Source organism: Triticum urartu, chromosome 5A (assembly GCF_056163025.1).
Source record: "Triticum urartu cultivar PI428250 chromosome 5A, HENAU_Tu73, whole genome shotgun sequence".
In the NCBI taxonomy this organism is placed as follows: Eukaryota; Viridiplantae; Streptophyta; class Magnoliopsida; order Poales; family Poaceae; genus Triticum; species Triticum urartu.
The window spans coordinates 195,495,641-195,512,385 of record NC_141877.1 but is presented as its reverse complement, the minus strand read 5'-3'; positions in this window follow the sequence as shown (position 1 = coordinate 195,512,385).

The following is a 16,745-nucleotide window of genomic DNA, read 5'->3' as shown; positions in this document are numbered from 1 at the left end:
AACCCCTTTAACACATCGGGCTGCGAGGTGTTGTTATTTGTGTGCAGGGTTGTTTACGTTGTGTTGCTTGGTTCTCCTACTGGTTCAATACCTTGGTTTCACAACTGTGGGAAATACTCTACCGTCGTTGTGCTACATCATCCCTCCCTCTCCGGGGAAATACCGACGTAGTTCCAGCTGCCATCAGGATCGCTGGAGCTTGCACACTTTGTTAGCACCTTTAGGATCGACAAAACCTTGTGGTTGCATCATATACAACTCTTTTTAAGATATCCATTAAGGAATGCAATTTTGACATCCATTTGCCAGATTTCATAAAATGCGGCAATTGGTAACATGATTCAGACAGACTTAAGCATCGCTACGAGTGAGAAAATCTCATCGTAGTTAACACCTTGAACTTGTCGAAAACATTTATTGCGACAAGTCGAGCTTTGTCGATAGTAACACTATCAGCAGCGTCTATCTTTCTCTTGAAGATCCATTTATTCTCAATGGCTTGCCGATCATCGGGCAAGTCCACCAAAGTCCACACTTTGTTCTCATACATGGATCCTATCTCAGATTTCATGGCCTCAAGCCATTTATCGGAATCTGGGCTCACCATCGCTTCCTCATAGTTCGTAGTTTCATCATGGTCTAGTAACATGACTTCCAGAACAGGATTGCCATACCACTCTGGTGCGGAACATGCTCTGGTTGACCTACGAGGTTCGGTAGTAACTTGATCTGAAATTTCAAAATCATTATCATTAGCTTCCTCTCTAGTTGGTGTAGGCATCACTAGAACTGATTTCTGTGATGAGCTACTTTCCAATTCGAGAGAAGGTACAATTACCTCATCAAGTTCTACTTTCCTCCCACTCACTTCTTTCGAGAGAAACTCCTTCTCTAGAAAGGATCCATTCTTAGCAATGAAAATCTTGCCTTCGGATCTATGATAGAAGGTGTACCCAACAGTTTCTTTTGCGCATCCTATGAAGACACACTTCTCCAATTTGGGTTTGAGATTATCAGTTTGAAACCTTTTCACATAAGCATTGCAACCCCAAACTTTAAGAAACAACATCTTTGGTTTCTTGCCAAACCATAGTTCATACGGTGTCATCTCAACGGATTTAGACGGTGCCCTATTTAACATGAATGCAACTATCTCTAATGCATAATGTAACGCCCTTGATGCGGCTATATCTCCTACATGTCGAAGCATGACTTAGAGGCATAACCGCATTGAAAGCAATGTCGCAAGTAAGGTAATCTTCACAACAACCCATGTAAATATATATAAAAGGGGAAAGGTTAGATAGTTGGCTTACACTCGCCACGTCACACAAATACATGAATAACATTACAATCATCCAATACACTCATGGTCTGACTACGGTACCAAAATAAAAAATCAACCCCAGCATGCGACACGGTCCCCGATCGCCCCAACTGGGCACCACTACTGATCATCTGGGAAAGACACATAATAACGATGAGATTCTTCATCGAACTCCCACTTGAGCTCAAGCGCATCGTCTGGAGCGGTATCATCGGTCCCTACATCTGTTTTGGAAGTAATCTGTGAGTAACAGGGACTCAGCAATCTCGCACCCTCGCGATCAAGACTATTTAAGCTTATAGGTAAGGCAAGGTAATATGTGGAGCTGCAGCACTCGACTAGCATATATGGTGGCTAACCTGTTCGCAAAAGAGAGCGAGAAGAGAAGGCAAAAGCACGGTCGAACAACTATGATCAAGAAGTGATCCTAGAACAACCTAAGTCAAGCATTACTCCAACACCGTGTTCACTTCCCGGACTCCGCCGAGAAGAGACCATCACGGTTACACACGCGGTTGACTCATTTTAATAAAGTTAAGTTTCATGTTATCTACAACCGGACATTAACAAATTTCCATCTGCCCATAACCGCGGGCACGGCTTTCGAAAGTTCAAATCCCTGCAGGGGTGTCCCAACTTAGCCCATCACAAGCTCTCACGGTCAACGAAGGATATTCCTTCTCTCGAGACATTCCGATCAGACTCGGAATCCCAGTTTTACAAGACATCCTTAACAATGGTAAAACAAATCCAGCAACACCGCCCGAATGTGTCGACAAATCCCGATAGGAGCTGCACATATCTCGTTCTCAGGGCACACTCAGATGAGACATCCTATGAGTAAAACCAACCCTCAACTTGCCCCGAGGTGGCCCCGCAGTCTACTCGGTCGGACCAACACTCAAAGGAGCACTGGCCCAGGGGGGTTTAAATAAAGATGACCCTTGGGCTCCGGAAACCCAAGGGGAAAAGAGGCTAGGTGGAAAATGGTAAAACCAAGGTTGGGCATTGCTGGAGGAGTTTTATTCAAGGCAAACTGTCAAGGGGTTCCCATTATCACCCAACCGCGTAAGGAACGCAAAATCCGGGAACATAACACCGATATGACGGAAACTAGGGCGGCAAGAGTGGAACAAAACACTAGGAAAAAGGCCGAGCCTTCCACCCTTTACCAAGTATATAGGTGCATTAAGATAACAAGATAATATAGTGATATCCCAACAATAAACAATGTTCCAACAAGGATCAATCTCCAATCTTCACCTGCAACTAGTAATGCTATAAGAGGGGCTGAGCAAAGCGGTAACATAGCCAATCAACGGTTTGCTAGGACATGGTGGGTTAGAGATTTGATATGGCAATTTGGGAGGCATGATAAGCAAGTCGTAGGCATCGTAGCATAGGCATAGCAAAAGAGCGAGCATCTAGCAAGCAAAGATAGAAGTGATTTCGAGGGTATGATCATCTTGCCTGCAAAGTTGTCAGAGTTGACTTGATCCTCGTAAGCAAACTCAACGGGCTCCTCATTCACGAACTCGTCTCCCGGCTCTACCCAAACAATACAAACAAGCAAAAGGAACACAATCAACCACGTGCAATGCTCGAACAATGTGATGCAAACATGGTATGATATGTGGGATGCGGTATGCGATGCATATGCAAGATTTGCAAAGGAATGATTGAACCTGGCCTCAACATGGAAATCCAAGAGTGCCACTGGAAAGGTGAGGTGATTTCGGTTGAAAACGATATAAAGATCACCGGAATCGGATGCACGGTTGGAAATGGCAAGCAAAACAAATATGGCACCGGTCTGCGATAAACAGCAAGTAGCCAACTAAATGCAACAAGATAAATATGCTACAGCACTCAAACATGGCAACAAAATACATGGCAGTGATCCACTCAAGATTCTTTACAAAAGATGAACACTGTGCTACGGCTAATTCACTCATTAACAGGTTCAAACAAGCATGGAAAAAGAGCAAATGATAACAGGTTTCAGACTTAGTGAAATTAACACAAGTCTGGAATTTAACATCAGGTAGCATATTTAGAGCATGAAAACTACAAGCTACAGGAACTTAACATGGAAAATCAAGGCATGCCATGAAGCTACTCAAAGCACTTAACAAAAGTCCCTTAGTGACCTTGAGCCAAGAGGGATCAGAAAATACAATTGCAAGCATGTGAACATGGCAAAAACATAATCAGATTACAGACTTAGTGAAAAACTGGAGCATGCAAATCTGTTAACAAGTAGGCATGTTTACGAGCTCGATGCACTCACTACGGAGCATGGCATGACAAACCAAGCATACACCCATCAAGAATACATGGCATAGAAGTTAGACATGGCAAGAACAACAACATTGCATGCGCAGATCAATAGCAACATCCTCGGCAAAATCGCTAACAAGTCAACAATCTGCCAGGATTCACGAAATAGCGAAAGTAGAGCTCGATTGACTCAAGCTAGGGTGCTCCATAAATGCAAACAAATACATGGATGGATAGAGCACCACAATGGCAACAAATCATCCTTACTGATCATCCTCAAAAGAGGCACGGATCACTAGGAAACAACATGAACATATGGCATAACGACAAAAACAGATCAATGACTGAAATTCTAAGTCCCTGAAATCAGCATTACCGATTGCACTACTTTGCAAGCTTGTGCTAGTCACCACACATATCACAAAAATACATGGTAAGCACCTCTGTAAAGATGGCATGACATATAACAAAACTCATGAAGAGCTTAGGAGCATATCATGCACACATTAATCATGGCAAAAATGACAAATAGCTATTTGATGAAACAGATCTGCCAAGTTTATCACATAGCCCTCTTCCAAAAGCATTTCGGGCATAAAGATGAGCTCAAATGAAAATTATGCAATAAGATGAAATGATGTACTCGTTGAGACGAACATTTTGATATGCCACACGCACAAATCGGATCTATGATGAGATAGTTATGGCATGCGGAAAAATGCAAATAATCTAGGGTTTGGGAATGAAAAGTCAACCGCGAAGTCAGATCCAGATCCAGATCGGGATCGCACGGAAAACGATGACCGCCGAAGGGAGCTCGCCGGAACGGAGGCACAGTGGCCGGAGTTGAACTTGGCGCCGGAGTGGAGGGGCTCGCCGGCCGAAGCTCACCGGCGTCGGCGCGAGCGGCGAGGGGCGACGAGGTGGCGGTGGTGCGGCGCCGGAGTTGAGCGGAGTTCCGTTGGTGACGGCCGGCGTCGAGGTGGCGGCGCCGGAGCGGCGAAGGGCAGCGAAGGCGGCGCGGGGCGTGCGACCGGCCGGCGGGGTGCGCTGGGTGCCAAACCATAGTTCATACGGTGACATCTCAACGGATTTAGACGGTGCCCTATTTAACATGAATGCAACTATCTCTAATGCATAACCCCAAAATGATAGTGGTAAATCAGTAAGAGACGTCATTGACCGCACCATATCTAATAAAGAACGGTTATGACGTTCGGACACATCATTACACTGTGGTGTTCCAGGTGGCTTTAGTTGTGAAACTATTCCACATTGTTTTAAATGAAGGCCAAACTCGTAACTCAAATATTCGCCTCCACATTCAGATCGTAGAAACTTTATTTTCTTGTTACGATGATTCTTCACATTACATTGAAATTCTTTGAACTTTTTCAAATGTTTCAGACTTGTGTTTCATTAAGTAGATAAACCCATGTCTGCTCAAATCATCTGTGAAGGTCAAAAAATAACGATACCCACCGCGAGCGTCAACACTCATCAGACCACATACATCTGTATGTATTATTTCCAATAAGTCAGTGGCTCACTCTATACTTCTGGAGAACGGAGTTTTAGTCATCTTACCCATGAGGTATGGTTTGCAAGCATCAAATGATTCATAATCAAGTGATTCAAAAGTCCATCCGCATGGAGTTTCTTCATGTGCTTTACACCAATATGATCTAAACGGAAGTGCCACAAATATGTTGCACTATCAATATCAACTTTGCATCTTTTGGCATCAATATTATGAACATGTGTATCACTACGATCGAGATTCTATAAGCCATTTACACTAGGTGTATGACCAAAGAAGATTTTATTCATATAAACAGAACAACAATTATTCTCTGGCTTAAAAGAATAAACGTATTTGCAATAAACATGATCCAATTATATTCATGATCAACGCAAACACTAAATAGCATTTATTTAGGTTCAACACTAATCCCGTAGGTAGAGGGAGTGTACGATGCTGATCTTATCAACCTTGGAATCACTCCCAACACACATCATCACCTCGCCCTTAACTAGTCTTTGTTCATTTTGCAACTCCTGTTTTGAGTTACTAATCTTAGCAATTGAAACGATATCAAATACCCTGGGGTTACTATGAACACTAGTAAAATGCACATCAATAACATGTGTATCAAATATACATTTTTTCACTTTGCCATCCATCTTATCCGCCAAGTATTTGTGGTAGTTCCGCTTCTAGTGACCATTCCCTTTGCAGTAGAAGCACCCAGTTTCAGGCTTAGGTCTAGCTTTGGGTTTCTTGACGGGAGTGGAAACTTGCTTATCATTATTCTTGAAGTTCCCTTTCTTTTCCTTTGCCCTTTTTCTTGAAACTAGTGGTCTTGTCAACCATCAACACTTCATGCTTTTTCTTGATTTCTACCTTCGCTGATTTCAATATCGAGAAGAGCTCGGGAATCGTTTTCATCATCCCTTGAGTATTATAGTTCATCATGAAGTTGTAGTAGATTGGTGATAGTGACTAGAGAACTCTGTCAATCACTATCTTATCTGGAAGATTAACTCCCACTTGATTCAAGTGATTGTACTACCCAGACATTCTGAGTACATGCTCACTGGCTGAGCCATTCTCCTCCATCTTGTAGGCAAAGTACTTGTCACAGGTCTCAAATATCTCGACATGGGCATGCGTCTAAAAACCAATTTCAACTCTTGGAACATCTCATATGCTCCGTGGCATTCAAAACATTTTTGAAGTCATGGTTCTAAGCCGTAAAGCATGGTGCACTAAACTATCAAGTAGTCATCATACTGAGCTTGTCAAACATTCATAACGTCTGCATTTGCTCCTGTAATAGGTCTGTCACCTAGCCGTGCATCAAGGACATAATTCTTCTTTCCAATAACAAGGATAATCCACGGATCACAGACCCAGTCCGCATCATTGCTACTGTCATCTTTCAACTTAGTTTTCTCTAGGAACATATCAAAATAAAACAGGGGAGCTATACGCGAGCTATTGATCTATAACATATATATGCAAATACTATCAGGACTAAGTCCATGATAAATTAAGTTCGGTTAATCATATTACTTAAGAACTCCCACTTAGATAGACATCCCTTGAGTCATCTAAATGATCACATGATCCATATGAACTAAACCTTTTCCGGTCATCATGTCAGATGGAGTAGTTTTCAATGGTGAACATCTCTATGTTGATCATATCTACTATATGATTGATGTTCGACCTTTCGGTCTCCATTGTTCCGAGACCATGTCTGGACATGCTAGGATCGTCATGTTTAACCCGAGTATTCCGCATGTGCAAAATTGTCTTGCACTCATTATATCAGAACATAGAGCTTATCACACCCGATCATCACGTGGTGCCTCGGCACGATGAAGTGTCGCAATGGTGCATACTCAGGGAGAACACTTATACATTGAAATTTTAGTGAGGGATAATCTTACAATGCTACTGTCGAACTAAGAAAAATAAGATGCATAAAAGATAAACATCACATGCAATAAAAATATGTGACATGCTATGGCCATCATCATCTTGTGCCTTTGATCTCCATCTCAAAAGCACCGTCATGATCTCCAAGGTCACCGGCTTGACACCTTGATCTCCATCGTATAGTCGTGGTCGTCTCGCCAACTATTGCTTCTACAACTATCGCTAACGCATAGTGATAAAGTAAAGAAATTACATGACATTTGCATTTCATACAATAAAGCGACAACCATAAGGTACCTGCAGTTGCCGATAACTTTTACAAAACATGATCATCTTATACAATAATGTATATCACATCATGTCGTGACCATATCACATCACAAGATGCCCTACAAAAACAAGTTAGACATCCTCTACTTTGTTGTTGCAAGTTTTACGTGGCTACTACGGGCTTCTAGTAAGAACTGTTCTTACCTAGGCATAAAAACCACAATGGCGATTTATAGAATTTGCTCTTTTAACCTTCGACAAGGACCAGCCGCAGTCAAATCCAATTCAACTAAAGTTGGAGAAACAAACACCCGCTAGCTACCTTTATGCAAAACTACTTGCATATCTCTTGATGGAACCAGTCTCATGAACGTGGTCATGTAAGGTTGGTACGGGCCGCTTCATCCAACAATACCGCCGCATCAAATTAAGACATTGGTGGTAAGCAGTATGACAATCACCGCCCACAACTCTTTGTGTTCTACTCGTGCATATCATCTATGCATAGACCTGGCTCGGATGCCACTGTTGGGGAACGTAGCATGCAATTTCAAAACAATCCTACGCTCATGCAAGATCTATCTATGAGATGCATAGCAACGAGAGCGGGGACTGAGTCCACATACCCTTGTATACCGAAAGCAGAAGCGTTTGACAACGTGGTTGATGTAGTTGAACCTCTTCTCATTCCGACCGATCAAGCACCATACGTACGACACCTCCGAGTTCTGCACACGTTCAGCAGGATGACCTCCCTGGAGCTCTTGATCCAACAAAGTTTCAAGGGAGAGTTCCATCAGCACGACGACGTGGTGACAGTGATGGTGAAGTGATCCGCGCAGGGCTTCACCTAAGCACTACGAAGATATGACCAGAGGTGTAAACCGTGGAGGGGGGCACCGCACATGGCTAACAATTGTTGGTTTGTGTTCTAGGGGTACCCCCCTTCATATATATAGGTTGGAGGGAGGAGAGGCAGCCAAGGGGGCACCCCAATCCTACTTGGGGGGGTCCTACTTGGTGTCCTCCCAATTCGGCATGCCCCCTTTCCTATTCCTATTCGGAGTAGGAAGGGAAGAGGGGGACGGGGAAATCCTATTCCCCTTTTCCTTTCATCCTTCCCCTTTTCTACTCCAATTTGGCCAGCCCATATGGAAGGGTTGGGCTGGTCTATCCCCCTCTTGGCCCATTAAGGCCCATGTAGTTGCCGGGGGGATGCCCAGAACCCCTTCCGGTGACCCAATTTGCACCCGGTACCCCTGGAAGACTTCCTGTGTCCGAATATCATCGTCCAGTATATGAATATTGACCTCTCGACCATTTCGAGACTCCTCGTCATGTCCATGATCTCATCCGGGACTCCAAACAACATTCGGTCACCAAATCACATAACTCATATAATAAAAAATCATCATTGAACATTAAGGGTGCGGACCCTACGGGTTCAAAAAATATGTAGACATGACCGAGACACCTCTACGATCAATAACCAATAGTGGAACCTGGACGCTCATATTGGTTCCCACATATTCTAAGAAGATCTTTATCAGTCGTACCGTAATGACAACGTACATTATTCCCTTTGTCATCGGTATGTTACTTGCTCGAGATTCAATCATCGGTATCCCCATACCTAGTTCAATCTTGTTACCGGCAGGTCTCTTTACTTGTTCTGTAATGCATCATCCCGCAACTAACTCATTAGTCACATTGCCTGCAAGGCTTATTATGATGTACATTACTGAGAGGGCCCAGAGATACCTCTCCGATACTTGGAGTGACAAATCCTAATCTCGATCTATGCCAACCCAACAAACACCTTCGGAGATACCTGTAGAGCATCTTTATAATCATCCAGTTACGTTGTGATGTTTGATAGCACCCAAGGTATTCCTTCGGTATCCGAGAGTTGCATAATATTATAGTCAAAGGAATAAGTATTTGACATGAAGAAGGCAATAGCAATAAACTTTTAGTGATCATTATTCTAAGCTAACAGATGGGTCTTCCCCATCACATCATTCTCCTAATGAGCTGGTCCCGTTCATCAAATGACAACACATGTCTATGGTTAGGAAACTTAACCCGCTTTGATTAACAAGCTAGTCTAGTAGAGGCTTACTATGGACATGGTGTTTTGTCTATGTATCCACACATGTATCAAGTTTCCGGTTAACACAATTCTAGCATGAATAAAAAACATTTATCATGATATAAGGAAATATAAAATAAGAACTTTATCATTTCTTGTAGGACATATTTCCTTCAGATAAGATGACCTTGGATGATCTCGATTAGGGAAATGAATATATTGTTCTAATATTGTTCTTATGTTGTAATGTGTTGTTTTCATGTAGCAATCGTATTGTGATGTTATAATATATTTATGTGCCTGATATGAAATTGGCAAACGGTTGTTTGATATGAAATATGAATTTGCGTAATACTGTAAATATTAATTATAAATAATAAACCTGCTAAATGTGTCATGGAACTTTGCAAAAGGTTCTAGCAGTAAAAGCGCTTGTGATGGATAGCCCAATGCCACACGGTTTTCTTCATCAAATCGTGTGTGATGTAGTTGATAAGAGCAAACAGTTAACCAAGGCAGAGAGTGTGTGATAGTTACACCTTTCACACACGAGCCTACACATAAAATTGTGTGGGATGTACATACAAACGGAAATGTTTTCCCTAGATTGAGTGTGTGGGATGTACATAAGACGAAAACATTTTCCTTAGATTTACTGTGTGGGATGTACATAAGAACAAAAACGTATTCCTTGGATTGACTGTGTGTGATAAGCCTTGCAATCAATGTGACTAAAGAGTTAGTTGTGGGATGATGCATTATGGAACGAGTAAAGAGACTTGCCGGTAATGAGATTGAACTAGGTATGAAGATACCGACGATCGAATCTAGGGCAAGTAACATACCTATGACAAAGGGAATAACATATGTTGTTATGCGGTTTGACCGATAAAGATCTTCATAGAATATGTAGGAGCCAATATGAGCATCTAGGTTCCGCTATTGTATATTGACCGGAGATATGTCTCGGTCATGTCTACATAGTTCTCGAACCCGTAGGGTCCACACGCTTAACGTTCGATGATGATTTGTATTATGAGTTATGTGTTTTGGTTACCGAAGTTTGTTAGGAGTCCCAAATGAGATCACAGACATGATGAGGAGTCTCAGAATGGTCAAGAGGTAAAGATTCATATATTGGAAGGTTGTATTCGCACGTCGGAATGGTTCCGAGTGATTTAGGTATTTTTCCGGAGTACCAAGGGGTTACCGGAACCCCCTGGGGCAATATTGGGCCTACATGGGCCATGGGGGAGAGGGGAGGCAGCCCACAATGGGTAGTTGGGCCCCCTCCCTATAGGGAGTCCGAATTGGATTAGTGAGGGGGGCGCGCCCCCTTTCCTTCTCCTCTTCCTCTCCCTTCCCTCGTCCCCCCTTCCGGAAAATGGAAAGGGAGCCAAACTAGGATTGGTAATCCTTGTTGAACTCCCCCCTTTGGCGCGCCCCCTAGGCCGGCCACCTCCTCCCCTCATCCTTTATATACGGGGGCAGGGGCACCCCAAACGCACATCAATTGTTCCTTAGCCGTGTGTGGTGCCCCCTCCAGAGTTTACCACCTTGGTCATATTCTTGTAGTGGTTAAGCGAAGCCCTGCGCGGATCACATCACCAACACCATCGTCTCACCGTCGTGCTGACGATACTCTCCCTCGAACCTCTATTGGATCAAGAGCTCGAGGGACATCATCATGCTGAATGTGTACTGAACACGAAGGTGTCGTACGTTTAGTACTTGGATCGGTTGGATCGTGGAGACGTTCGACTACATCAACTGCGTTACATAATGCTTCCACTTTTGGTCTACGAGGGTACCTAGACACACTCTCCCATCTCGTTGTTATGCTTCTCCTAGATAGATCTGGTGTGATCGTAGGAATTTTTTGAATTACTACATTCCCCAACGGAACCGACCAGCGTTGTCCGGTCGAAGTTTTCCTTACGACCTCAAACGATGTGTATAGAGTTCCCAAGTCCACTTCATCGGATGGTACTATGCTTGGTACACCCGACGACGGTGCCTGCCGCATCAAAGCCTACCCCTCCGGTCAGCTCTAAGCATGGCCCCCGACACATCTTATAAACACCAGAAACAAGTTGTAAGTCCTGGACATAGACCAGGGTGATTAATAAAGTCGAGCAGGGTCATAATTGAGGGCCCAATGTGCGGTAGTAGTTGTTCTTGGATAACATACACACAACTCAGTCCTTAAGGACGACCTCAATGAGACAACCCACCATGTACTCTGATGCGGGTTGAACTACGTTGGTATTCACCCAAAGAGGAAGGGATGCTGCAACACACCTATGATATTTATTTCCCTCAGTGATGAGACCCAGGTTATCGAACCAGTAGAAGAACCACGTAACACTATGTAAACGGTACATGCACACAAAGAACAAATACTTGCAACCCGATGTAAAAGAGGGGTTGTAAATCCCTCCCGGGTAAAAAGATAGATAAAATTATAGTAGATTGGATAAATAGATCTCACGCGAACATGAGATAAAATAAATAACAAAAAATTGCAGCAAGGTATTTTTGGGTTTTTCGATTAATAGATCTGAAAATAAAAGCAAATAAAAATACATCTGGAAGGCAAATATGATAAAGAATAGACCTGGGGGGGCGTAGATTTCACTAGTGGCTTCTCTCGAGAAAGATAGCATACGGTGGGTAAACAAATTACTGTTGGGCAATTCATAGAACTTCAAATAATAATGACGATATCTAGGCAATGATCATTATATAGGCATCATGTCCAAGATTAGTAGACCGACTCCTGCCTGCATCTACTAGTATTACTCCACACATCGACCGCTATCCAGCATGCATCTAGTGTATTAGGTTCATGGAGAAGTGGAGTAATGCAATAAGAACGATGACATGATGTAGAAAGATCTATTCATGTAGGAATAGACCCCATCTTGTTATCCTTAATAGCGACGATACATACGTGTCATTTCCCCTTTTGTCACTGGGATTGAGCACCGTAAGATCAAACCCATCACAAAGCACCTCTTCCCACGGCAAGAAAAATCGATCTAGTCGGCCTAACTAAGCCAAAGATTCAAAGAATAAATACGAGGCTATAAGCAATCATGCATATAAGAGATCAAAACTCAAATAACTTTCATGGATAAAATAGATCTGATCATAAACTCAAAGTTCATCGGATCCCAAGAAACACACCGTAAAAAGAGTTACATTAAATAGATCTCCAAGAGACCATTGTATTGAGAATCAAAAGAGAGAGAGGAAGCCATATAGCTACTAACTACGGACCCGTAGGTCTACAATGAACTACTCACACATCAGCGGAGAGGCACCAGTGAGGATGATGAACACCTACGTGATGATGTCTAGATTGGATATGTGGTTTCTGGAACTTGCGGTGGCTTGAATTGTGTTTATTTGACTCCCCTAGGGTTTATGGAATATTGTTGTATTTATAGAGCAAAGAGGTGGTGCGGGAGGCGACCAATGTGCGCCTAGGTGGGTTGTACTCCCCTCGGAGCACCCGTCTGGTACTTCCTTGCGCAGGCGCGCCCTGGTGGGCTTTTCTACCCTCGGAGCCCCCCTCTGGTACTTCCTTGGCCCAACTTGTGTCTTCTGGTCCACAAAAAATCTCCAAAAAGTTTCGCTGCATTTGGACTCCGTTTGGTATTGATTTTCTGTGAAGTAAAAAACAAGCAAAAAACAACAACTCGCACTAGGCACTACGTCAATAGGTTAGTCCCAAAAAATGATATAAAGTTGCTATAAAATGATTGTAAAACATCCAAGAATGATAATGTAACAACATGGAACAATCAAAAATTATAGATACGTTGGAGACTTGTCAGCATCCCCAAGCTTAATTCCTACTCATGCTCGAGTAGATAAATGATAAAAACAGAATTTTTTATGTGGAATGCTGCCTAACATGTTCATCACATATTCTTTTCTTTGTAGCATGGACATTTGGACTTTTATATGATTCAAAGCAATAGTCTAGTTTTGACATGAAGATTTCAATACTCAAGCATATCAACAAGCAACCATGTCTTTCAAAATATCAACACTAAAGCAAGTTATCCCTAGCCCATTATGCTCAATCATTGATCCATTCATGAAACACACTCGCATATTAGCTATACCCAATGCTGAAGTACGATCATAATCCCCCTTAGTTGGTGCTTTATAAGAGAAGATGGAGACTCAAAATAAAAATTTCATAAAGTAAATAGAAAGGCCCTTCGTAAAGGGAAGTAGGATTTGTAGAGGTGCCAAAGCTCAAAACGAAAAAGATAGAGATAAAACATTTTGGGTGGCATGCCTTTTCTGTCAACTTAGTTCCCAATACTTTCTATGCTAGATATATCATGGGCGGTTTCCAAACAGAAAATAAAGTTTATTCCTTTTTCCACCATACTTTCACATTCTACGGCTAACCGAATCTACGGGTGCCGTCCATACCAACACTTTCCAAGGTATTTATTATTTGACAACATAAAGTAAATTCATTTTCATTTTGGAACTGGGCATCCCTAATACCTTTGCCGTACTCTCGTGCAATGACAAGTGAATAAACCCTCATCTTGAGAATAACACATCTAGCATGCAAAAGTATCAGCCACCCCCACTACTGCAGGATGCTGCTAACGCGACACTATGATCAGAGACCCTTCGACGAAACAATGTGCGATGCAATAATCGCAAATGGTAGTGTAAAATAACCGTTAAAAAGGTACAAACCATTTGCGATGGCGGGCACATCAAACATGGTTCAGATTTTAGTTGTGTGTGTGATGCTGGGCATACGATTGATCCATACGAAGTGTTTGCGATTAGAAAGAACAACAGAAACGGGCGGCCATATCAAAGTGTGTGTGATATACGGCATACAGTTCGCTTCGATGAACTGTTTGCGATGATCGAGGTGAACACAAACGATTCGGCGTAACAAGATGTGTGTGATACCCGACAAACATGTCGGTAATCAGAATTGTGTGCGATCATTATAGACAGCCCATACAGTCTTTTTTTGTGAATTGTGTGCTCGTCAAGGGACACAGTTCAACAAAACACTATGGGAGATAATGTACAAGATCTCTGTCGAATACGTATTACTAATCGTCTACGATGAGATTGACAGGATAAACAGAGATAACAAATTAATATGAGCAAATGGAAATAGAGATATGTACAGTCTGCTTAATTTAGTTCGTCTTGTTATTGTTGTTGGATGGCCCCGCGACATCGTCTTGGCGAGGACGCTTCTTGCCACTGATGGTTGGCTTTTCATCACCACCGCCATAGACATCATCGTTGCTGTCATTGTCGTCCTATTTGTTCGACCATTCCTCCTCATCATCATCGTCGTCCTATTCTCCGTCCTCCGACGGCTCCTCGTCCATCTGGTTGTCGTCTAACGACGCTGGAGGCAGCGTCCCTTCCATGATCTAGATATAATCGAGGTCTGGGCTAGACACCAAACTAATGGAAGACGAGCGCGATGATTCCAATGTTGACCTATCATCCGGCGCCAGACTGCTGGCCAAATTGTCGTCCTCACTGTCGCTCGACATGGCTGCAAAGTGTGTGTAGCGTGGCCTGCCGGGGACGATGAAGTTGGTTGACACATAAGCGGGGTATGCAGAGAAGAGGAAATGACAATTGAAGCAGGGGTTGACGTATTATCTAACTGCTGATATAATCAACCGCAATTATTTGTACCCAGTCGCTCCAAATTCCCGGGGTTACGCGGGAATCCAATTGGCTGGTTTATTTTTTTAGGACAAAAAGAAGGAATGAGTTTTGGAGTTATGCACCGGTACTGGTACGAATGGAGTAGGACAGTTGGCAAGAAATACATTGAGCTCTTTGAGGGAGTCCTGGATTAGGGGGTCCTCGGACAGCCGGACTATATCCTTCGGCCGGACTGTTGGATTACGAAGATACACGATTGAATGCTTCGTCCCTTGTCCGGGTGGGACTCTCCTTTGCGTGGAAGGCAAGCTTGGCAATTTGGATATGTAGATCTCCTCCCTTTGTAACCGACTCAGTGTAACCATAGCCCCTCGGGTGCCTATATAAACCGGAGTGTTTAGTCCGTAGGACAACAACAATCATAATCATAGGCTAGCTTCTAGGGTTTAGCCTCTACGATCTCGTGGTAGATCAAATCTTGTAATACTCATATCATCAAGATCAATCAAGCAGGAAGTAGGGTATTACCTCCATCAAGAGGGCCAGAACCTGGGTAAACATTGTGTCCCCCACCTCCTGTTACCATCCGCCTTAGACGCATAGTTCGGGACCCCCTACCCGAGTTCCGCCGGTTTTGACACCTACATTGGTGCTTTCATTGAGAGTTCCACTTTGCCGTCACGATAAGGCTGGATGGCTCGTATTATTGTCAAGGACAACATCACCTCGGGGGGAGGCCTGGCTGTAGGCCAAACCCTCCGACTAGGCGGCTTTGTCATAACCGCCCGTTCGGCCGTCGCGCCGACGATGACTTCTCTGGTCATCAAAAACAGCCTCCACGTCGGCTCGGTATTTGCCGAGCAGATGGATCCAATAGGGCTCTCTTCCTTGAACGAGCTCTTGGATTGCATCGCCGCCCTGGGAGTTGCTATGGACTACGATCGGATCGGGCTTAAACCCGACCAAAGGGAGATTAACTCTCCGCCCGTCACCCATCAGATAGCGGTGGTGGAGCAATGTAGCGATTCTTCCTCTATTTTGAGGACAAACTATGTCCAGATTTCTGAGCTCTCCGAGCCGGATACCCGTCCACGGGAGGACATGGCCCAAGCTTAGAACCAAGAATTAGACAGCGGGCCAGGACTATTGGGCAACATCCCAGAGCCCGAACTGTTAAGCTCGGAAACTCCTCCACCCCTGGGCCTCAGATCGGGTCAGGGTTCGGACCTAAATCTACCCACCCACCTAGACTCAAGTGATCTTTCCCACATTAGACAAGAGCCCCAAGAGACAATACATCACTATTGGGCTAGATTCCTCCTTGTAATGAGCAAGGTCAAGGACTGTCGCGGGGAAGACGCAATTTCATTCTTTTGCAAAAATTGCACGGACAAGGGAATCCTTAACGCCATAAGTCGCCGTGACATAGCACACTTTGCTGACATAGCGGCCATAGTACGGAAGTACTGTGCCATGGAAAGCGTCTGGAAAACCCAAACAAAATTATGGGACCCTCCGGCTCTCAGTAAACCCCCCGTCCGAACTAAAAGGGTGTACTCTCATAAGTCACCCGATCCAATTACAAAGAAACAAAAGCCCACTACAGGGCATATAATTGTATTTGAGGGATGGCTCAATGGGCG